At 43.4% G+C, this 23,975-nt stretch overlaps 1 protein-coding gene and 1 pseudogene across 1 annotated transcript in view; both read left to right on the forward strand.

The window, feature by feature from the left end:
- The first annotated feature begins 1,123 nt into the window (after positions 1-1,123).
- On the forward strand, positions 1,124-23,281 carry LOC111545291 (annotated as a pseudogene).
- Positions 22,922-23,975, forward strand: part of GREM2 (gremlin 2, DAN family BMP antagonist) — a 124,793-nt gene continuing 123,739 nt past the window's right edge. The window contains exon 1 of the mRNA XM_023216279.1: positions 22,922-23,362. The gene's annotated coding sequence lies outside the window, so the exon portion shown is untranslated. The remainder of the gene's footprint in view (positions 23,363-23,975) is intronic.

Below are 23,975 nucleotides of genomic sequence, written 5' to 3' on the forward strand. Positions count from 1 at the left end.
AAAAAAGAAAAGAAAAGAAAAGAAAGAAAGAATTTTACGGCTAGGCATGGTGGCTTACACCTCTAATCCCAGCACTTCAGGAGACTGAAGTGGGAGGATCGCTTGAGCACAGGAGTTCATTCGAGACCAGCTTGGGCAATCAGTGAGGCCTTATCTTTAGAAAAAAAAAAAATTGTTTTAATTAGCCAGTTGTGGTGGTGCATTCCTGTAGTCCCAGCTACTTGGGAGGCTGAGGTGGGAGGATTGCTTGAGCCTGGGAAGTGGAGGTTGCCATCAGCTGACATTGTGCCATTTTATTCCAGCCTGGGAGACAGGGTGAGACCCTGTCTCAAAAAAAATAATTATTAATTATTTATTTATTTGTTTTGTAATTTTAGATTCAGGGGGGTACATGTGTAGGTTTATTACATGAATCTATAGCTTGATGTTGAAGTTTGTGCTTCTAATGATCCAGTCTACCAAGTAGTAAATATAGTACCTGATAGGTGGTTCACAAAATAATTTTATATATGACATACCAAGTTGAAAACTTAAGACCCAAACTCCAGTTGGTAGGTGGGAACCAAAACTAATTCTTAGTTACTTTTCCCATGTTCATTCCCATCCTCCTCCAAGATGTGTACTAATGATAATAGCTAACATTTTCTGAGTACATATTATGTCTCAGACTACACAACTAGTGTCACCTACATCTTTTCACTTAATCCTCACGATAACCTTCAGGAGAAGACTCTGTTACTATCCTTACTTCAGAGATAAGGAAAATAGTATTAGGATAGCTAGGTAACTTGCAAAAAGTTTTATACCTAGTAAGAACAGGCAGAGCCAGAAATCGAAATCAAACTCCCTTAACTTCCAAAATCTACTGCCTCACAGAAGACAATGAAGAAAGAAGTGTGTGTTGGTTTCACATGGTTAATACAGGCATACCCGAGACTGGGTAATTTATAAAGAGAAAGAGGTTTAGTGGACTCACAGTTCCACGTGGCCAGGGAGGCCTCACAGTCATGGCGGAAGGCAAAAGGCACATCTTACATGGTGGCAGACAACAGAGAATAAGAGCCAAGTGAAAGGACTTTCCTGTTTTAAAACCGTCAGACCCTTTTTTCAGGTGGCCAGGAAGATGGCAGACACTCAGACAGAGGGTGCCTACTAAAAGCTGCCAACCATCTTTCAAAACAAGAAGAGGGACGCTGCTGGCAGAAACTAGCCAGGAGAAGCCCCCGCGGTACTACAAGAACATCGGTCTGGGCTTCAAGAGGCTATTGAGGGCGCCTACATTGACAAGAAAGGCCCCTGCACTGGGAATGTCTCCATTCGAGGCCAGGTCCTCTCTGGTGTAGTGACCAAGATGAAGATGCAGAGGATCATTGTCATCTGCCGAGACTGCACTACATCCGCAAGTACAACTGCTTCGAGAAGGGCCGCAAGAACATGTCTGTGCAGCTGTCCCCCTGCTTCAGGGATGTCCAGATCGGTGACATCGTCACAGTGGGCGAGTGCCAGCCCCTGAGCAAGACGGTGTGCTTCAATGTGCTCAAGGTCACCAAGGCCGCCAGCACCAAGAAGCTGTTCAGGAGCTCTGATGCTGGACGTCAGCCTGCTCCCCACAATGAAATAAAGTTATTTCTGATTCCTGGGCCAAAATCAGATCTCATGAGACTTACCCACTACCACAAGAACAGCGTGGGGGAAACCGCCCCCATGATTCAGTTATCTCTCACTGGGGCCCTCCTACAACACGAGGGTATTAGGTGAGCTGTAATTCAAGATGAGATTTGGGTGGGAACACAGCCAAAACATATCAAAGTGATACACTGTTTAATTTAATCCTTTGTAGTAATAGATCACCTGTTTAGAATGAATGCATTAGAGCAGCAGAATCTTTTACCTCCAGTCATTAAGAATTAAGACAGAGATGGCTGTGTTTATAGCTACTGGAGACTTAATGAGGGAGAGAGTCCAGCAAACAGAATCGTTGGGGAAATCTGGCATCTTTGAGGCAATCTGTAAGACAGAAAAAGTTTATTAATAAGCCACATATGGCCACCCTTGCCACATCAGGGAGGCACATGTGTGGTACAGGCGGCTGTGATAGCAGCCGTGGGGCCTGGAGAATTCCAGTCCCAGGTTTTATGAGGAGGTGGTGGAGATTTGGAGCAAGCACACAGTAGCAAGCAGTCCTCTTGGGACAGCCCCACCCTTTTGCGTCATTGTTGTATTTTTCAATCTCTCTTGTAAAACTGCTATATCTCTGCCTTTCAGTCCCAGGGAAATAACAGCACTATTTAATAAAGCATCCAATCACCAGAAGCTGTAAGAATCATTCTCATATACAAAGAGGCATGCAGACTTAGAATGACATGCAGAAGTGGTGCTGAGGAATGGGGGCAGGGTGGGGGGAAGTAGATAAGAATGTTGGGTTAGAACTCAGCAGAATCCCTTACCACTCATTAACTATCTAAACCCAGCAAGCGGCCAGCACGGTGGCTCACACCTGTCATCCCAGCACTTTGGGAGGCCAAAGCAGGCAGATCGCCTGAGGTCAGGAGTTCAAGACCAGCTTGGCCAATATGGTGAAACCCTGTCTCTATTAAAAATACAAACATTTGGATCGGGTGGCATATGCCTGTAATCCCAGCTACTGTGGAGGCTGAGGTAAGAGATCGCTTGAGCCCGGGAGGTGGAGTTTGCAGTGAGCCAAGATCGCACCACTGCACTCCAGCCTGGGTGACAGAGCAAGACTCTGTCTCAGAAAAAACAAAACAAACAAACAAACAAAACAACCAACCAAACTAACTAAACCTAAGCAAATCTGGGTTTCACCACTCTGAGTTTCTGAGTTTTTCCTCCACTCTGAGTTCCTGAGTTTTTCCTCCAATGGAAACTTTTCTCTTAGTCCTTTAACATGCCTCAAAATTTGCCTTCTTAAAGAATATAATATAAACAGGGTGCCTTTTTTTGGTCAAAAGCACCTGTCATGGGACGGGGCGTGGTGACTCTCGCCTGTAATCCTAGCACTTTGGGAGGCCAAGTCAGGTGGATCACTTTAGGTCAAGAGCTTGAGACCAGCCTGGCCAACATGGTGAAAGCCCATCTCTACTAAAAATACAAAAATTAGCCAGGCATGATGGCGGGCGCCTGTAATCCCAGCAACTCAGGGGGCCCAGGCAGGAGAATCACTTGAACCCAGGAGGGAGAGGCTGCAGTGAGCCAAGATCGTGCCATTGCACTCCAGCCTGGGTAACAGAGTGAGACTCTGTCTCAAAAAACAAAAGCAAAAACAAACAACAACAACAACAACAACAACAAAACACACCTGTCATTGGATGAACTCCAAAAATCTGTACATTGAAATCCTCAAGGCCGGGCGCAGTGGCTCACGCCTGTAATCCCAGCACTTCGGGAGGCCCAGGCGGGCGGATCACGAGGTCAGGAGTTTGAGACCATTGTGGCTAACACGGCGGCGAAACCCTGTCTCTACTAAAAATACAAAACATGAGCCGGGCTAGATGGCGGGCACCTGTAGTCCTGTCTACTCAGGAGACTGAGGCGGGAGAATGGCGTGAACCCAGGAGGCGGAGCTTGCAGTAAACTGAGACGGCACCACTGCACTCCAGCCTGGGCGACAGAGCGAGACTCCGTCTCAAAAAAAAAAAAAAAAAAAAGAAGAAGAAGAAGAAGAAATCCTCACCCCCAGTACCCAGAATACGACCATATTGGGGGATTTGGTCTTTAAAGAGGTAATGAGGTTACAATGAGGTCACTAGGGTTCTAATCCAATATGACTGGTGTCTTTACATGAAAAGGAGACTAGAACACCGACAGATACAGAAGAAAGGACCATGTGAGGACGCAGGAAGCAGATGGCCATCTCCAAGCCAAGGAGAGAGGCCTCCGAAGGAACCGACCCTGCTGACACCGTTATCTCGGATTTTAGCCTCCAGAACTGTGAAAAAGTACATTTCTGTTGCTGAAGCCACTCAGCTGTGGTATTTTGTTATGGCAACCCCAACAAACTAATACAACGACTCATCAAATTAAGATAAAACTTGGCCGGGCGCGGTGGCTCAAGCCTGTAATCCCAGCACTTTGGGAGGCCGAGACGGGCGGATCACGAGGTCAGGAGTTTGAGACCATCCGGGCTAACACGGTGAAACCCCGTCTCTACTAAAAATACAAAAAACTAGCCGGGCGAGGTGGCGGGCGCCTGTCGTCCCAGCTATTCGGGAGGCTGAGGCAGGAGAATGGCGTAAACCCGGGAGGCGGAGCTTGCAGTGAGCTGAGATCAGGCCACTGCACTCCAGCCCGGGCGACAGAGCGAGACTCTGTCTCAAAAAAAAAAAAAAAAAAAAAAAAAAAAAAAAAAAAAAAAGATAAAACTTATACAACACCAAATTAAGAAATTGGTGCTTAAAGCCCGGTGCAGTGGCTCACACCCAGCACTTTGGGAGGCCGAAGCAGGTGGATCACGAGGTCAGGAGTTCAAGACCAGCCTGGCCAACATACTGAAACTGCATCTCTACTAAAAATACAAAAATTAGCCGGGAGTGGTGGCAGGCACCTGTAATCCTAGCTACTCAGGAGGCTGAGGCAGAATTGCTTGACCTGGGAGGCGGAGGTAGCAGTGAGCTGAGATCATACCACTGCACTCCAGCCTGGGAGACAGAGCAAGACTATGTCTCAAAAAAAGAAAAGAAATCGGTGCTTAACCAGGGATGCTTGCGCAAAAAGGCGTGGAGCAAAATTGATAAGAGCAACAACTCCTCAGTCTGTTGCAAGGTGCCAAGTACTGTGCTGAGCACTCGGCGTGGATTGAATCATTTCACCCTCATAGCAAATCCTATAGACAGTATTGTTATTCTCATTTTATAAATGAGAAAACAGAGAATCAAAGAGCTTGTGGCACTTGCTCAGAAACACACAGCTAATCAGTGGCAGAGCTGAGATTGAAATCCATAAGCTGGGGCTGGCCGCAGTGGCTCACGCCTGCAATCCCAGCACTTTGGGAGGCCGAGACGGGTGGATCACCTGAGGTCAGGAGTTCAAGACCAGCCTGGCCAACATGGTGAAATCTCGTCTCTACTAAAAATACAGAACATTAGCTGGGCATGGTGGTGGGTGCCTGTAATCACAACTACTCGGGAGGCTGAGGAAGGAGAGTCGCTTGAACCTGGGAAGCAGAGGTTGCCGTGAGCTGAGATTGTGCCATTGCACTCCAACCTGCGCAACAAAAGCAAAGCTCCATCTCAAACAAGCAAACAACAACAACAAAGAAATCCACAGACTGTGCTCCTAATCCTTAGGAAATTCTATGGATTCTTCAAGAAAAGGATGCAACCTTTGCAAAAGGACAGTCTACCCCCAATGCTTCTCTTCCTTCTTACTCTTCATTTCTTACCTTTTCAACTTGCTTTTTCATCTTCCCACGTTACTAAAACTGCTCTCTCATGGGTCACACATAACCTCTGAATTCCAAAACACTGAATGGGTCAACTGGCATTTGATGTCCATTCTTTCCCCTTCTACGTCCCCCTAAATCAGTATTTCAAGGGATGAAAGGATACAAACTGGAATTTCCAGGATCCTTTATCATTAAAGTTCTAGGTCCAGTTTAGGAATTTCTGTCTCTGATTTTTTGTCTTTATCTTATTTGTTGGGTTTACTTTTTCCTTCCAACCCTTAAACGTTATCACCCAAGTCTCTGGCTTCGATTCCCTTCTTTTTTCCCACAAGTTGTCTTTCTTGAGTTCACCTCCCAGGACATCATGCACAAATTTTAAGTAGGTAGCTCTAAGTGTCACCCAAGCCCCTGACTCACATGTTTTATATCTGCTGGGACCTCTGCTATCTGCCCTGCTGTCAGCTGAGACCCAGAGGTACTCCACACCTACCTCCGCCCACTCCATCTCGACCCTCTCACCAATGCTGCTCTTCCCATCTTCTCCCATTTCTCCCGTTTCCAGTACCACCATTCAGTCCCATCGCGGGCACCCAAGGTCTTCTGGGTCCCGTTTCTTTTATTTCCTCTATCCAAACCATGCCACGGATCTCCTTTATTTCTCCCCTTTTCCAATTCTACTCTTCTATTGACACAGCCTAGGTTCTTACTGATTTACCTAGGCATCCAATGTGTTATCCTTTCTCTATAATTTCTTTTTTTTAAATTCATTTAACAAACTTTTCTAGCATACCCATCATATACAAGGCACTGGAGAAGCAAAAATAAAACATACAGGGTCATTGTCTAAAAGCGTTCATATTGGAGTATGGGAGACAGGCACGTGCATCTATGTGAAAAACCCGTGGACACGTGTATATTTAACTGCAATAGGAAATAAATTGACATAACAGTGATCTGAGCAAACTGCCTTGGGACAAACTAGAGAGGAGGAATCAATTCAGTCTTTGATGACAGAAAGGGATTAACAGAGGAAATGATATTTGAACAGGGCCCTGTTGAATGAAGAGGATTTAGACAGGTGAAAAATTGGAAGGAGGGCATCGCTAGGCTGAGAGAAGAAGATGAGGAAAGGGCGGAAGCCATGTGTGCGCCCGTTTGAGAGGAGGTCAAATTGTTTGGAGGAGCTAGAGAACAGATGTGTGTGTGTGGTCAGGACGTGTCAGGAAAGAAGACTGGCAAAGTAAATTAGAGTCATGTTGAGAAGAGCTCTGACTATAATGTTACAGAAATTTATACCTTGTCTTGTAGGCAATAAGGTATTCGTTCAAAATTTTAAGCCATGGCCATGACATTTTTAGATTTGTTTTTTGAACAACCTGTCAGAAAGCTTTCTGAAGAATAAACGAGAGCTATGGTTTTCTACCTGCATTCCAACAATTCCGAATAGAGTCACGGACACCAACAATTAGACATAAATTGAAGTCGTGTATGTGACTGTGCCTTTATCTGAAGAAAGAGTCTGTGCTGATGCTGTCCAACAAAAATATAATGTGAGCCACACAAGTAGTTTTAAACTTTCTGGTAGCTACTTAAAAAATAAAAGGAAACAGCTGGGCGTGGTGGCTCATGCCTGTAATCCCAACACTTTGGGAGGCCAAAGTGGGTGAATCACTTGAGGCTAGGAGTTCTAGACGAGCCTGACCAACAAGGTAAAATTCCGTCTCTACTAAAAATACAAAAATTACCCAGGCATGGTGGTGGGCGCCTGTAGTCCCAGCTACTCTAGAGGCTGAGGCAGGAGAATTGCTTGAACCCAGGAGGCAGAGGATGCAGTGAGCAGAGATCCGGCCACTGCACTCCAGCCTGGGCAACAGAGTGAGACTCTGTCTCAAAAAAGAAAAAAAAAGGAAACAGATGAAATAAATTTTAATAATACTTAAATAATTTCTTTAACCCAATATATTCAAAACATTATCATTTCAACATGCAATCAACATTTTAAAAATTAATAGCTGCATTTTACCTTCCCTTTTAATCCCCTCCTATGTTGTCTTTGAAATCAGCTGTGCGTCTTATGCTTACAGCACATCTCAATTTGGACCCGCCACAATTCAAGTGCCCTAGAGCCACGTGTGGCTAGTAGCTAACATATTGGACAGTGCAGGTCTATACATTTTGTTTGTTTGTAGAAATGGGGTCTCCCTATGTTGCTCAGGCTGGTCACAGACTCCTGGGCTCAACCTGTCTTCCCACCTTGGCGTCCCAAATTGCTGGGACTACAGGTGAGAGCAACCACGCTCAGCTGAGATCTATACATTTTTTTTTTTTTTTTTTTTTAGGAGTTTTCACTCTTGTCGTCCAGGCTGGAGTGCAGTGGCGTAATCTCAGCTCACTGCAACCTCCGCCTCCTGGGTTCAAGCAATTCTCCTGCCTCAGTCTCCTGAGTAACTGGGATCGCAGGCGTGCCACCATGCCTGGCTAATCTTTTGTATTTTTAGTAGAGACAGGGTTTTGCGATGTTGGCCAGGCTGGTCAGGAACTCCTGACCTCAGGTGATCTGCCAACCTCAGCCTCCTACTAAAGTGCTGGGATTACAGGAGTGAGCCACCACGCCGCGCCAAGGTCTATAGATTTTAAAAGATTCTCAAACGTGTTCATGGGCCACCAAAAGATAAAGAACTACTGAAACAAGGGAGAGAAGCTTCTTATCTGCTACCTCATCCTCCTGTTCTCCAACCAGAGAGCCTCCTGGAGGTCTTCCGGCTTGCTTGGGCCTCTCTCCATTGGTTGCTTCTGATGCCACCCAGTACTGGGATTGGCCCTCGAGCGCCTGCTGGAGCCTCCTGTGCCTAATACTTACCCTCAGCCAAGTCAGCTTCATACTAACAGGATAAGAATAACTGCAAGAGGGTGCTTCATTTCCTAGGTCCCCTCAGGAGTAAGCATGGGTTCAACTGCAGTATCTGCTCGGGGCCTGTTCTGAGGGATGCTAAACAATTCCCAAGTTCATTGCTTTTCCTCAGACTACTCTGTCTCTCGCAGCTCTGATCATTTTTTTCTCTTTAGCAAGAAAAACATCCTCTTGCATGTTCATGCATTATTCCAGCTCTGTTGTTTGTGGCTAGGGTGACTGTCTCTCAGGCCAGGTTTACGCCTGTTGTCCCAGCATAATTATTAATGGTGCCTCCTTTCACAATCAAAAGTGTTCTGGTTTGGAAGACAAATGAAGATCTATTTTGAAACTCAAAAGCTGGGCTCTGAATAAATTCTTTCTCTCCTCTTCCTGTTGTTACAACTCTACCCGAAAGCAGGGGTGGCTCTTACGGAATGAGTGTGAGAAAGGGAGCACACTGACTACATGTTCAAAATATTCCCTTATCCCCCAAAACCAGAACGTTGCCTTATGATAATTCACAAATATCCATTCTGTGAAACCAAGAGCCCACTCTATACTTAATGGGGGAAACACTATTTAGTGGTCATGAGTCATTACGGTTAAACCAGGAGGAAAACAGCCAAAGCTGCTTACTAATGTCACAGTCCTAAGAGGACGTGAAAGTCCTCATAGCCAGTAGGATCAGGATCAGTATTTGATTAGATAAGGGCTGATTAAAGCAGGAAAATTGTATCATCTATATATATACATATGTATAAAATAATCTCTACGTATTCTGTATATAATATAGGACACATATAAAATCTAATCAACTATAAATCAGTGGCTAATGTTATTCAGGATACAACACTATTACCTTATACTAAGTAACAAAACACATTTCACTTAAGTTAAATTCATTCAAGTTTTTTTTTTTTTTTTTTTTTTTTTGAGATGGAGTTTATGCTCTTGTCACCCAGGCTGGAGTGCAATGGCATGATCTCGGCTCACTGCAACCTCCACCTCCCGGGTTCAAGCGATTCTCCTGCCTCAGCCTCCTGAGTAGCTGAGATTACAAGCACGTGCCACCACGCCCGAATAATTTTTTGTATTTTTAGTAGAGACAGGGTTTCACCATGTTGGCCTGGCTGGTCTCGAACTCCTGACCTCAGGCGATCCACCCACCTTGGCCTTCCAAAGTGCTGGGATGACAGGCGTGAGCCATTGCACCTGGCCAAATTCATTCAATGTTTTACTAAATATTACTTAAAATCTACTTTACTTGAATAAATTACTTTTATTAAATTACAATGTTAAATGCTGTAATTAAAGTAATAAATAGAAGAAAATATATGCCCAAATTGACTTCAACCCTGGATGAGAAATTCATTGCAAATTGTAAAACAATAAACAACAAAGAAAAATATTGATATATTGACATCACATGCTTTAAAACCTGAATGCTATCTTTTTATTTCAGCATAGGTAAATGCATAGAGAAGTAATATACTGGGAAAATATAATACATGTGGCAAAAGGTTAATATGATGATATAAAGAGCTGTTGCATGGCCAGGAGTGGTGGCTCACGCCTGTAATCCCAGCACTTGGGGAGGCCAAGGTGTGCAGATCACTTGAGCCCAGGAGTTTGAGATTAGCCTGGCAACATAATGAGACCTTGTCTCTACAAAAAATAAAAATATTAGCTGGGCATGGTGGCCCCAGCTACTCAGGAGTCTGAGTGGGAGGACTGCTTGAACCCAGGAGCTCTGGGCTGCAGTGAGCCATGATCGCACCACTGCTCTCTAGCCTGGGCGATAGAGTGAGACTCTGTCTCAGAAAAAAAGAACCGCCGCATAGAGTCGGGAAAAATACTAAGATCTTAAAAGTTAAAGGAGTAGAGCATACACAAATAAACAGTAAGTAAACAGTTTGCAGAACAGCAAACAGATGGCTAAGATAAACTTTGCAGAAAATGCTCCAAGGACGTGGATACAAACAGCTCACTTGAGGCAGCTTGGCCCAGGGTCTTCCCTTGGGGTGTCAGAGTGTGCATCTGAACCTCAGCAGCCACACCCTCACTCCTCCAGGATGGAAGAGCGGATGGCAAGAGGAATCGATAAGCAAATCTACTGATAAAACACAACCATTGTTTTTCTTTTTCTTTTTTTTTTTTTTTGAGACGGAGTCTGGCTCTGTTGCCCAGGCTGGAGTGCAGTGGCCAGATCTCAGCTCACTGCAACCTCCGCCTTCCGGGTTCACGCCATTCTCCTGCCTCAGCCTCCCGAGTAGCTGGGACTACAGGCGCCCGCCGCCTCGCCCGGCTAGTTTTTTTGTATTTTTATTAGAGACAGCGTTTCACCGTGTTAGCCAGGATGGTCTCGATCTCCTGACCTCGTGATCCGCCCGTCTCGGCCTCCCAAAGTGCTGGGATTACAGGCTTGAGCCACCGCGCCCGGCCTTGTTTTTCTTTTAAACACACACACGTAATTGTCAAGTCATTCTCATGAAAACGACTATGACAAACACAACAACAAACCCTAACTTGGGCGAATGAGGAAACCTTCCATCTCAACGAATGATACTGCTGGGCGTCTCATACGTGATGGGATGGCAATATGGGAAAATACATTTTCAAGCAATTTGAATTTGTGCATGAATAGCCTTTAATCACGCTATGCACTATACAGACATCCCTCGAATTTATTACACATTTCTGAAAACCCACTCAAAAGCCAGACACATGAAGACTGACCCCTCGGAAAATAAATATTAAGGGCAATTGTTCTCAAATTGTAAAGTGGCTAAGGTCCCTCTGAGGAATTTGTTTAAATACCATTTCTGGTTCCAATCCTTATCCCCGTTGAGGCAGAGGAATTTACATTCTTGGAAAGCACCCCAGGTAATCCTGAGGCAGACAGGCTACAGGGCACCATGCTAATAAATAGTTCTGAGAGGACGTTTCTATTACCACATAGCTAAAATCATGTAACATCCCTAAATTACACGTCACTTTTTAGATACATTTTTTACAGTGTATTTTCGGCATTTCACGCATCTCCTCATTTTAGTTTTTATTATTAAACACATAGTCAAAGAACTGAAATATCGTAAAGATCAGAATGAGGGGAAAAAATTGCTGGTAGACATAATGCTTAAGGAATAATTGGTTAATTTGTGTCTTGGGGACTCTGCCTGGCACTTTGGCTGTATCTAATAATTTCTTTTATCTACCTTTTTTTCTTTTTTCACCTAGAAGATATCTTTTGTGTGAGAATGATTTTCTTTCATCTAAACCTGTTATATTCTGAGATTATTTTATTTGAAGGAAATTCCAAAAGATTGCAAACTTTAGGTTAGCCAGTCCTGTGTAGATCGTTATACGATGTAATATGTTTCTTTAACATCGTAAGAGTTTTGCGTGGTTTGTGGGTTATATCTCCAGTTTCATCAACAGTTGAACAGACGGCTTGAGGTGCTCCATGACAGCATTTGACCTTGAAATTCAGCAGACATCTGCAATGTCACGGTTCTTTTTTTTTCTTTCTTGTTTTTTATTTTATTTTTTTGAGACAGAGATATGCTTTTGTTGCCCAGGCTGGAGTGCAATGGTGCGATCTAGGCTCACCACAACCTCCGCCTCCCGGGTTCAAGAGATTGTCCCGCCTCAGCCTCCCAAGTAGCTGGGGTCACAGGCATGTGACACCACTCCCGGCTAATTTTGTATTTTTTAGTAAAGACAGGGTTTCTCCATGTTGGCCAGGCTGGTCTCAAACTCCCGACCTCAGGTGATCCGCCTGCCTCGGCCTTTGAAAGTGCTGAGATTACAGGTGTGAGCCGCCGCACCCGGCCCACAGTTCTTATATCATGTCTTATATCATATTGAGTCTCACAACAACACTTTATAGGTGAAGAAACTGAACCTTGTTCAACCAGTAAATTGAAGAACAGCAGCATATTTTGTAAAAGAAATGCATTCCAAGGCCTGGCGCGGTGGCTCACGCCTGTAATCCCAGCACTTTGGGAGGCTGAGGCGGGCGGATCATGAGGTCAGGAGTTTGAGACCAGCTGACCAACATAGTGAAACCCCGTCTCTACTAAAAATACAAAAATTAGCCTGATGTGGTGGAGCGTGCCTATAATCCCAGCTACTCAGTAGACTGAGTCAGGAGAATCGCTTGAACTCGGGAGGTGGAGGTTGCAGTGAGCTGAGCCACTGCACTCCAGACTGGGCAACAGAGTGAGACTCCATCTCAAAAAATAAAAAGAAGCATCCCTATCAGAGCAGAGGCAAGCTAGCTAAAGAAACAACTAGTGGATCTGAGGTTTCTGTATGACTCAAAGATGAAGGTAAGGGATCAGATATGAGTGAGTGGGTGGGGCATGGTGGCTCATGCCTGTAATCTCAGCACTTTGAGAGGCTGAGTTGAGAGGATCACTTGAGCCCAGGAGTTGAAGAGCAGTTTGGGCAACATGGCAAAACCCATCTCTACTAAAAATACAAAAAGGCTTGGTGGTGCATCCCTATAGACTCAGCTACTCTGGGGGCTGACGTGGGAGAACCACCTGACCCCAGGAAGTTGAGGCATGATCCTGCCACTGCACTCCAATGGACATGAGACCTTGTCTCAAAAAAAAAAAAAAAGAAGAGTGATGAGTGAGTGAAGGGAGCTCATTGGATTGGAAAAGGCCTTGGGAAAAACCAGGGAGATATGGTGACAGAGTATCAGTCACCGCTTATTACAGGTCAAATTATGTTCCCCCGGACATGTTGAGGTTCTAACCCCTGGGTTCTGTGCATGCAAACTTATTTAGAAATAGGGTCTTTGCAGATGTAATCAGGTTAAAATGAGGTCAGTAGAGTGAACCCTAATCTAGTAAGATTGGCATCCTTGTAAGAAGAGGAGGAGACAGAAACACACCGAGAGGAGAATGCCATGTGACCACAGAGACAGAGATGGAAATGCTGCAGCTGCAAGACAAGGATGCCAAGAATTGGCAGCCACCACCCAAAGCCAGAAGGAGGCAAGGGAAGGTTCCCCTAAGATTTCAGATGGAGCAGTGACCCACCAACCACTTGATTATGAGCTTCTAGCCTCTGGAACTCTGTGAGAGGAAATTTCTGTTGTTTTAAGACACTCTGTGATATGTATTTACGCATGTCAGTACCAGGAAATTCATATACTAAAGAAAGTAAAATAGGCCAAAGGAAGCTAGATCATGAAACCTGTCTCTGGAACTGTCTTAGTGTTGCTGGTATTCAACATCTGATGGCAGCTGGTAGACATAACATTTAGGAAATAACTCGTTAATTTGTGTCTTAAGAACTCCACCTGGCACATGAGCTCATGGCCTTCCACGTGGTATATTGGGCTACTAAGGCAGGCAGAGTTGGATGCTAGTATTAGGTTTATGTAATACCAAGTATTTTTAAATGAAGTAATGCCAAAAGACAGGACATAATGAACAGAGATCACTAAGGCCTGAAAGAGACAGGAAAGTCTGCATGGGAATGAGGTGAAGCTTAGAAAATCTCTAGAATGTTTTCTTCTGGTTGAACAAGGTGAGGAGTGGTGCAACTGTTGAGAATTACAAAGGATCAAGGTGCTCAGGCTTATACAATGTGATTTGTATGAAGACTTTAGGGTCTCACACCAAGCTTGACTCTGTTTTGCATCCTTTGAAAGTGATTGCTAATAAATACATATATATACATGTACATATACATAGATAAATAAATAAATATTAAAAGGCAGAGGCCAGACCCGGTGGCTCACACCTGTAATCCCAGCGGTTTGGGAGGCCAAGGCGGGTGGATCACCTGAGGTTGGGAGTTCGGGACCAGCCTGCCCAACATGGTGAAACCCTGTCTCTACTAAAAGTACAAAAATTACCTGGGCATGGTTGCACATGCCTGTAATTCCAGCTACCTGGGAGGCTGAGGTAGGAGAATCACTTGAACCTGGGAGGCGGAGGTTGCAGTGAGCAGAGATCATGCCACTGCACTCCAGCCTGGGCAACAAGAGTGAAACTCCGTCTCAAAAAATAAATAAATAAAATAAAATAAAATAAAAGGCCAGGCGTGGTGGCTCATGCCTGTAATCCCAGCACTTTGGGAGGCTGAGGCAGGCGAATTGCCTGATGTCAGGAGTTCTAGAGCAGTCTGGCCAACATGGTGAAACCCTGCCTCTACTAAAAACACAAAAATCAGCCGGGTGTGGTGGTGCACACCTGTAATTCCCAGCTACTAGGGAGACTGAAGCTGGAGAATCGTTTGAACCCAGGAGGCAGAGGTTGCAGGGAGTGGAGATCAAGCCATTGCACTCCAGCCTGAACAACAAGAGCGAAACTCCATCTCAAATAAAATAAAAATTAAATTAAAGAGTCTTCTTGATAATACGAAACCAAAGAATAGACTGACCTCAGAGCTGTTCACAAGGACATCAGGTGCTTCTACTAGCTTTGATTTATTTACCCACCCAAGGTCTAATTCTCCTGCCTGAGTCAGAGATCAACGTTACCTATCAATGCAGTTCACTTGATTAACTCCTAATATGCTGACACTTGGGTAAAGAAGTTCAATCGATATTTTCTTGCAGTGAGCCATGTGCATTTCTTCAATATTCATGAATTCCTGAATTCATGAGCCTACAGTACAGAATCTCGTTGTTACCAAATCCCCATGGATATGTAACTCCACCACGCTGGCTGTGTAATGACTCTTGATGAGCAAGTCCTCACAAAGGCACCAGCTGGGGAGGAGCCCCTCACCATTGCTTTGCTAACAGGACAGCCGTGCAGTCTATGGGGCGGAGCTCCTTCTGAGGCTGGCCAGCTGTCTCTCTGTCACTGATCCCGCAGGGAGATATGTCGCTTTCGGAAGTGCGTGCAGGGCAGCCTAAGATTCACATTAATACAAGACAGAGGTCAAATGCTGTTCCGTACTAACTTTTGTTCCCTTCCAAATATATCAGGAACGTTTGCTTCGGGTCCTTCCAGACGGCAGGAATGTGTGCGGGGGAGAACAGAAGCTGGAGTGAGGGTTGTTTTATTTTAATTCTGGCTCTGGGCTGGAAACGGGTGACCTGACCTATTTTGTAAATAACCTGACCCAGAGTTTAAGAAATAATGGCACTGTGTATCGCCATGGGTAACAAGAATTAATGAAAAATTAATACGACCTATTCTTTAAAAGCACAAATGGTGAAAATAATTTCTCCAGAGCATTTTAAATTCTTCCTGCTTCTCTAGAAACTGCTCTGAGATGCGATCAGTGGATCTTCTGTAGCATCAGGCAACACGCCCGTCAGTCATGGGCTCCTTCCAGTGTCCCCCACACCTTGTCCTCTGTGGCCACCTGTTGGCAATTGAGCTTTGGTCATAGTCACCAAGTGATTCCTGGATTCTTAAGAACTTTATACACAGAGAATAGGCACTGGGGTGAAGACAAACCGGGAATGAAAGGAAGCTAGGAGCCAAGCCTGAAACGTTTTTTGTTGGCTTTTTGGATGGGAATTTAACGACATAGCATTCATAATTATACAACATCCAGTATAACTAAGATAAATGTACATGTATCTATTAACAACCTTGCTGGATCTTATCTGTGCATAAGAGTTCTGGTCTCCAAAAAAGTGACTGTAGAAATGCGTAGCATCTGTCAGTTTAGATTGTATTACGCTAGGGTCAAGAAATGACCCCAAATCCCTGTGGCTTGTGACAGCTAGGTTTTATCTCTCACCTATATGAAGAATCTGCCTCACATCACCTGGCTCTGCTGCACGCCATTCTTATTCAGGGAACCATGGACCTCATCGGTTTTCTGGAAGAGAAAAAAGAGAAGTGGTAGACCACACAATGGCTTTTAAAGCTTTGTTTTGGAAGCACACACAGAACTTTTGGACATATTCTAATGGCTACAATAAGCCAAATTGCCAAGCCTCAGTCAGGGGAGTAGGCCTATATTATCCTTGCTTAGTAATGGGTCCTGTGGGCAGGGAAGTGAATATTTTGGACAAGAATACAATCAACCACCATCAAACATTTAATTCAAACAATATTTCTATTGGATGAAACAGACTGGGATTCCTTCTTTAGAATTATATTCTGTGCCAGTTTACAATCCACATAAGGAAGTCATTTCTCCCTCAATAAATCATCAATTGGTTAATTTTTTTTTTTTTTTTTTTTTGTGAGACGGAGTCTCACTCTGTCACCCAGGGTGGAGTGCAGTAGTGTGATCTTGGCTTACTGCAACCTCCGCCTCCTGGGTTCAAGCCATTCTCCTGCCTCAGCCTCCTGAGTAGCTGGAACTACAGGTGCCTACCACCACGCCTGGCTAATTTTTGTATTTTTGGTAGAGATGGGGTTTCACCATGTTGGCCAGGCTGGTCTCAAACTCCTGACCTCAAGTGATCTACCCACCCATGACCTCCCAAACTGTTGGGATAACAGGCATGAGCTACCACACCCAGTAGTTAATTTTTTAATAAATTAATTAATAAATTGTTGTTCAACTCACGTTTACTGAGTGCCAGCTCTGTACAAAGAATAGTGGCAAGCACTGGTTAGAAAAAGTTGAATAAGATACAGTTTCTGCCCTTAGAGAACTTAGAGACTCTTCATATATCACATTGCTTTAATTATACTCTCAAATGGAAATAGCCAGTCTGATCTCCCTGGTGAGGGATAGCTCTGAATGGTTTGGGCTTATTTCTAAAAGCTAAATCAGTATAGTACTCTATGGGTGCCCAAAACAATCCCAGAGAGAACACTCCCCCAAACAATCTTGAACACATAGATTCTTCCCTCCACGTTCAAATGCTGGCTAGTGAGCTTCAGCAACCTTTGCTATTCCCTTTAGCAGCCTTTGCTATTCCCAGCATGTGAAATGCCTGCTCTATTGAGCTTGGATCCTGAATTTTATAAAGTATTTTCTCCGGGCCAGACGTTGTGTAATCCTTCTAAACGAAAATCTAATTTAATCCTCCCAGAACCTACATCGTTGTCAGGTAAACTTTATTTTATATATGCAAAAACTGAAACCCCAGAAAAAAGCAAGGAGGCCAGGCATGGTGGCTGATGCCTGTAATCTTAACACTTTGGGAGGCCAAGGTGGGCGGATCGCCTGAGCTCATGAGTTCGAGACGAGCCTGGGCAACACAGTGAAACCCTGTCTCTACTAAAATACAAAAAATTAACCAAGCATGGCAGCATGCACCTGTAGTCCCAGTTACTCCGGAGGCTGAGGCAGGAGAACTGCTTGAATCCGGGAGGTGGAGGTATTAGTGAGCTGAGATCGCGCCACTGCACTCCAGCCTGGGTGACAGAGCGAGACTCCCTCTCCAAAAAACACCACCACCATCACCACCACCACCACCAACAAAAAAGCAAGGATATCCAAGCAGTAAGTGACTCAGGATTCAACCCAATATTGACATCGAAGTCCAGGCAGCAAACTACAATGCAATAGTGGTCATCGTCTGAAACTTAGCCTGAGTTTTCAAACTTTTGAAACTTCATAAATTTTCAAACTTCTTAAATTTTCAAATTTCTTAAATTATGGTACCTGCTTTGATTTTCTATTGGGCTTTTTCCCTCATGTACTCTTCAAGGAGGAGAACGTCGCACAACTGACCTCAAACATTGAGAGATTTGGTGATGGATACACACAGAAACAAGGGAAATAAATACAGTCAGGGCCCGTGGAAGCTCAAAATGATTAAACAACTGGACCTCATCTTTTCTTGTTCATATGTAAGACATACATTAGATCTCCATAGACATATTCTAACCATGACCAGAGCTAGTATACTCTCTCTTCTCTGATTTTCTGACTTTTTTTTTTTTTTTTTTTTTTTGAGACGGAGTCTCACTCTGGAGTGCAGTGGTGCAATCTCGGCTCACTGCAACCTCCACCTCCTGCGTTCAAGCCATTCGCTGCCTCAGCCTCCCGAGTAGCTGGGATTACAGGCATGCACCACCACCAGCTAATTTTTGTATTTTTAGTAGAGAAGGGGCTTCACCATCTTGGCCAGGCTGGTCTTGAACTCTTGACCTTGTGATCCATCCGCGTTGGTCTCCCAAAGTGCTGGGATTACAGATGTGAACCACCGTGCCTGGCTTGATTTGCTGACTCTTTAAGCTTATATTATTGCTATCAAATGACAAAGTTAGATAGATAGAGATAGAGAGATGATAGATAGATAGATAGATAGATAGATAGATAGATAGATAGATAGATAACCCTAGTTCAATCTCCTCAAAAGGGGAAATCTGATGGACAGTCAACTCCCATTATCTCTGCATGGGTGGCAGATTGGATCCCTTTGAGTCCAGCATGCTCTCCTAGTCTGATGTCTGTAGCTGTAGGGACAGATGAATGTGATACTTCGACGGCTATCTATAACACTGTCTAGGTATCCCTCCTCATCTGGCCTATCGGGTCTGCGAAAGAGCTAAGGAAGTGGCAGGTGCCATGATGGAGCCATTCTGGCCACTCCTTCAGCTACATTTGTCAATCTGAATCTTAGTTTAACCATCTCCTGCGTTCACCGCTTCTATGATGTCATCAGCACTTGCAGGTCAAAGGTGGTTCTGCCTTCTCTTCACTCTCGTTTTGCCCTCTTCACCTCTTCCCATCCATATCTCAGAGGTAAGAGTACAGCGCAGAGGCCTTGCTGACATCTAATAAGCCTGGGCTAATGAATCAAAAAACCCCACAGCCACCTGCTCCCTGGGTCTTAAGGGAAAATATAGGGATTGAGCTGAATACGTGGTCATTCCCTGTCCTATTAATCTCCGCAGCTCCTCTGTGGGCTGTGCTCTCTGCTCCACTGGGGTGACACAAACATGACAGATGGCACGCTCATGGACAAGGAGTTTATTCTGTGACACAGTGAGATCTATATATTTTGCTATAAAACTCTTATAAATCACTCATATATTCTGGGTAGAATCACCGTGACACAAGAGAGATAAATGTTATTTAATACATATGAACAGCTGAAATTTGTGAACCGTAAGAGCATAGAGTCATATATATCAGTGAATCATAATATAGATTTCATTTTGAGGTTTTGATGTAGACATACAGTACGAATAAACAAAGTTTATGACTTTGTAGAAAATAAAGGTTTCTTGTAGGGTGGAGGAATAAATATTTAATAATCAGTAAATTGAAGAATTTACAAACTTCGTGCATCAAAATCATTTTAACAATTCAAAATGTAGACTATGATCATCTAAGAAAGAATTATAGCTATCAAAGGACAAAACAAGCGTGTGTGCATTTATCAATAAATCCATAGGTTAAAAGGAAGCTGTTAAGATAAATAAAGAGATAACCAAGGGGAAAACATTAGCATTAGAATGCCGTCCAACCTAGGCTAGAAAGAAAACACATGAATAGGTACAGACAAGATCAAGAATGTGATCTTACGCTTATCACACCGGGAATGCAATGTCAGTCTTCAGCAAACTAGTCATATGGAAATCTTGTATCTTTGTATACTAGAGGAAGAATTATAAGCTCTTCTACTTTTTCTTTCTTTTTTCTTTTACTTTTTTTCTTGTTACAAATTATACATATTCATCACAGAACACACAGATATGTCAAAAGAAGGATAAAAGGCCATCCGCGGACATCTACAGTCCAGAAATATACTTAGATCATAATCATAATCTTTTTAAAAATTTAATGACATACTATGAAAATTATTCAATAAAATTATAAATTATTCTGTAATATATTAAAAGCCAATAATAACTTCAAAGATGATTTCGAGCTGAAGTAAACTCTAGGTTACTTAGTCTGACCTTTATAACAATCCCTTCATAATCTTCCCAAAGAATTGAGAGTCCTTTTCTTGACCACTTCATTGACCTGTATCAAAATCTCCAAATCATCAATTTGCCAGGAAATTCTTTCAATTTCCGAAAGCTTTAACTTTGAGAAGTCTTTCACTATCCTGATTTTTGCCCACCCTTATTTTCTCTCCAGAACAGCACTGGGTTTCGGGTCCACTTCAACTTATTCCCATCCTCTGGCATCATAACTATGACTACATCAGGGTGACTTTACTATACAAACGTTTTCAATCTGTAAAATTAGCCTAGTAGGATTTATCCTACATTCCTCATAGAGTTGTTTAAAAAATCAAGAAAGAAAATGTTTATAAAAATGACAATACATTTGAAGCCTTATATGAATAATAAACATATTTCCTCTTTTACCTTTACTGTTTGCAAACGTTATCATTTTCACCTCAGTTCCTGCTCCAAGATGCCTAATTCTCTCTTGCATTTCTTATAAATTATAATATTCGGAATCATCATCTTATCGACTCCTTTGGATACATGCCAGTTTGTGAATGTCTCCTGTAAAAAGTGCCACGCTGAACTAAACAGGATGATCCTGTTGTGGCTGAATAAGTGGAAAATAAAATGATGGTTCTGTCACGAATCTGCCTGGCTGTCCACTAGTGTGCATGCTGAGATGCAAGAGTTTTTATTATTACCAACGTCTGGGTCATTTATAAAGGATTTAAGAAATGTCTTTGAAAAACTCTTCTAAAGGTAGTAAAATGACCAAAAGACTAAATGTAGAAGAATAAACACTGATGATTTATTTTCCCTTAACCACACAACTGGTTGGGTATAGGAGATGTCCTTTAAATCATCCAGTTTTGCTCTTCCTTAACTGAAGGACAGAGGGCTTGAATTATTATCTAAAATGAAGTTTAAGATATATCTGTGACTTTAAGTCATCCACGATTTCACTTACACTGTCTTTTCAGTGATATGAAGGGCTGTAATGAGCCCTGAAAATAATAAGCAGAAAATATAATGGTTTTATCAGTCACTGTTTCTCTCTTTTCTAGAAAGGCAATTCTAAGGCAAATTATTGGTAACTTATCTGAAAATATCATGACCTGTTCTGAAATAACATAAATGACTATTTACCAAGTTGAACAGATGATTTCATGAATTGTTAGCTCTTCTGTGAAAAGGCAAGCAGGAATGAGAGTCAGCTGTGTTAACCCTTTGCTTTCCTTTGAGTCGAAGAGTTGGTATGAACAAATGGGGCAGTCATCCACTCTCCCAGCTCTAGTTGCTGTCTGCCTTCAGCAAGTCACTTTATCATTCCTCCACTCTGTCTCTCCATCTGGAAAATCTGGAATATCATGCCTATAACTCCTTTTTTTCTAAGACTGTCAAGATCTTCAGAAGAACTACACTCTACACATTCAAAGATTTATGACAGTATTTTTTTTTAGCTGCCTACCTAAAGAAAGGGAATGAACTGGAGTTGTTAAAGTAATAAGGATATGCCAGTTGAGGTTAGACTGTGGTTAGCAGGAACCAACAGCTAAATGTGGTTTTGTTTTGTATTTCCTTTGTCAATTTCAGCTGATTTCAGGCTGACCCATTCTGAAAATAAGGCTGCATTTCACAATTCCTGGAATGTGCCCACGTAAGAAAAGAAGGCAGGTAGTCTGTTTGGTGATAATATATTTCAAGAGCTAATTGTTACTTCCCGTGAATTTGCAACACGACGTTCTGTGAGTTGAGTTGGAAGTAGAATATCAAATACCAAATAGTATACAAGAGGAATAACACTACAAAAAAAAAAAAAAATTTCGAGTCAAAAATCAAAACAGAGCTCAGAGATTTCAGAAGCAATGGCTTCTTGTCAAGAATAACTGTCATTAAAATTTCCATAAGCACCAGTGAAATTGATTTTGGGGAAAAGTCTAAGGGAGGGTCTGTTTTATAAGACACGGTGAGACTTTATTTTATTCTGAATTTCCCCAGCCAAGTTTGTAAGATCTCAGATTTTTCTTGGGCCCTTTCCCTGCCAAGGGGCCAAAGGTTTATCTCTATTGACACATACAGAGAAAAAAATTTCATCCAGGGACCTCTATCAGCAGAGTCTGAATAGTCTTCTTTGGCTAGTGAATCACACTAAGGGAGTCTCAGTCCTGCGATGATCAGTGGCGAGAAGTTCAAAAAATAAGAAGAGGAGCAAGCACGCAGGCGTCACAGTACGCTTCTGATATAAGCACCAAACCCAGGAAGCACAAGAATTGGTCTGGCGTCATTGTTTTATGTTCTCTGGATGTTGAAGAGTCTGATTTGCATTAGAAACCTCTGCATTCAATAAACAAAAATCAGGATAATAATGACCAAAGTACTATTTGGAACAGAAAACAAACTCAAGGAATGAGTGTTTTGCACTGAATTCATTCAAGATTTTATTAGTTAAGCTCTCACTTAGGTTATTAGGCTCAGCTTGCTTTTTATTTCACTGGCCTCAGTTATTGCAAACAAAAGGAGCCTGGTGTGTGTGTGTGTGTGTGTGTGTGTGTGTGTGTGTGTGAGACAATGTCAGACATATCACACACAGGCTTTCTACATTCTTCACATTGCAGATCCATCAACAAAAGGAAGAAGATCTGAAGGGAATGAGTGTTTTTTTTTTTTTTTTTTTGTTGTTGTTGTTGTTGTTTTTTCTGGTTGAGGGGATGGAGGGAGAATTTCTCCACATAAACAAGAAGGTTAGAATTGGAAGTCTGCTAAAAAAAATGTTAGAGCTGACCACAGGGTTGTAAATCCACTGACTGGAAGGAGGAAAAGAGAAACATTGCAAGCGACTGAAGTGTGTGGTGTGGCTGCAATGTTTGTGGGTTAGATGAGAAACAAGCGCTGAGTGAAACAGAGAAGGGGGGTGGCTGGTGTGATTTGTTTGGTGTTCAGAGCCAATAGAAATCCCAGACTGTGATAATATCCCCATGCAGCGCCGAGAGGATTCAGAGCTAAGTCTCCGGGCTCCTTTCACATCTGCAGGAGCAGCCAGCCTGGGACCGCGCGGCGCGGGGCGCGCTCTCGCCTCTCCTGCACCCTCGGCCGGCGCGCTTCTCTTATGGGCGTCTGCTGCAGTCCGGCTGCGGTGGAGCTGAAAGCGGCGGCGGGAGACCAAACTTAGACCCCGCCGCGCACTAGAGAACTCAGAGAAGGCAGAGGGAGAGGGAGACAGAGAGAGAGAAGGGACCCGAGGAGGAGGCTTCCATCACGTCATTGCAGGTACGCAGCTTGTCACGACTACTGTGACCCAGACGAGGTTTCTGATTTCTACCTTCACTAGGCACTTGGACTGAATTGACGTGGTTTGTTCCGTGGCTGGTCAGGACAGAAAGCCCCAGTGAAGGTCTCGCCGGTTTCACCCCGGGTGATTCAAGCTGTTGGCGTGTGTTTTGGGGCCACAAGGTTTACTCACCTATTGAATTATGCGTGGGTGTAAAATAAGGACCTTCAAACTTGACCGTGATCGCTCTTTCTTTCTCTTTTAAATAACATCAATACCCATATGTTGTCACACCGCCAATAAATACCTCTTGGTGACCGCCATTCTCATTATGACTATAGCGAGGTAAACACCATCCGATTGTTAGAAAGCGGGCTATGAACCTCTCCCACCTACCTATCAGGTTAATATCCACCCGACAGGAATAAGAACCACAGCGGACTTCGGCAGAGTTTTGATTTTTTAAACCATATGGCCGAGGTGCACTCGCCTCATGAGTGAAATATCACTATGCTGTGGTTGAAGAAGAGAGAAGGGAGGTAGATGTTTTTTAATGTGATTGTCAGTGATCCTGTGTACCTGACTTATTTCTACATTGTCTTACGAGTTGAA

Source organism: Piliocolobus tephrosceles, chromosome 1 (genome assembly GCF_002776525.5).
Source record: "Piliocolobus tephrosceles isolate RC106 chromosome 1, ASM277652v3, whole genome shotgun sequence".
Classification (NCBI taxonomy): Eukaryota; Metazoa; Chordata; class Mammalia; order Primates; family Cercopithecidae; genus Piliocolobus; species Piliocolobus tephrosceles.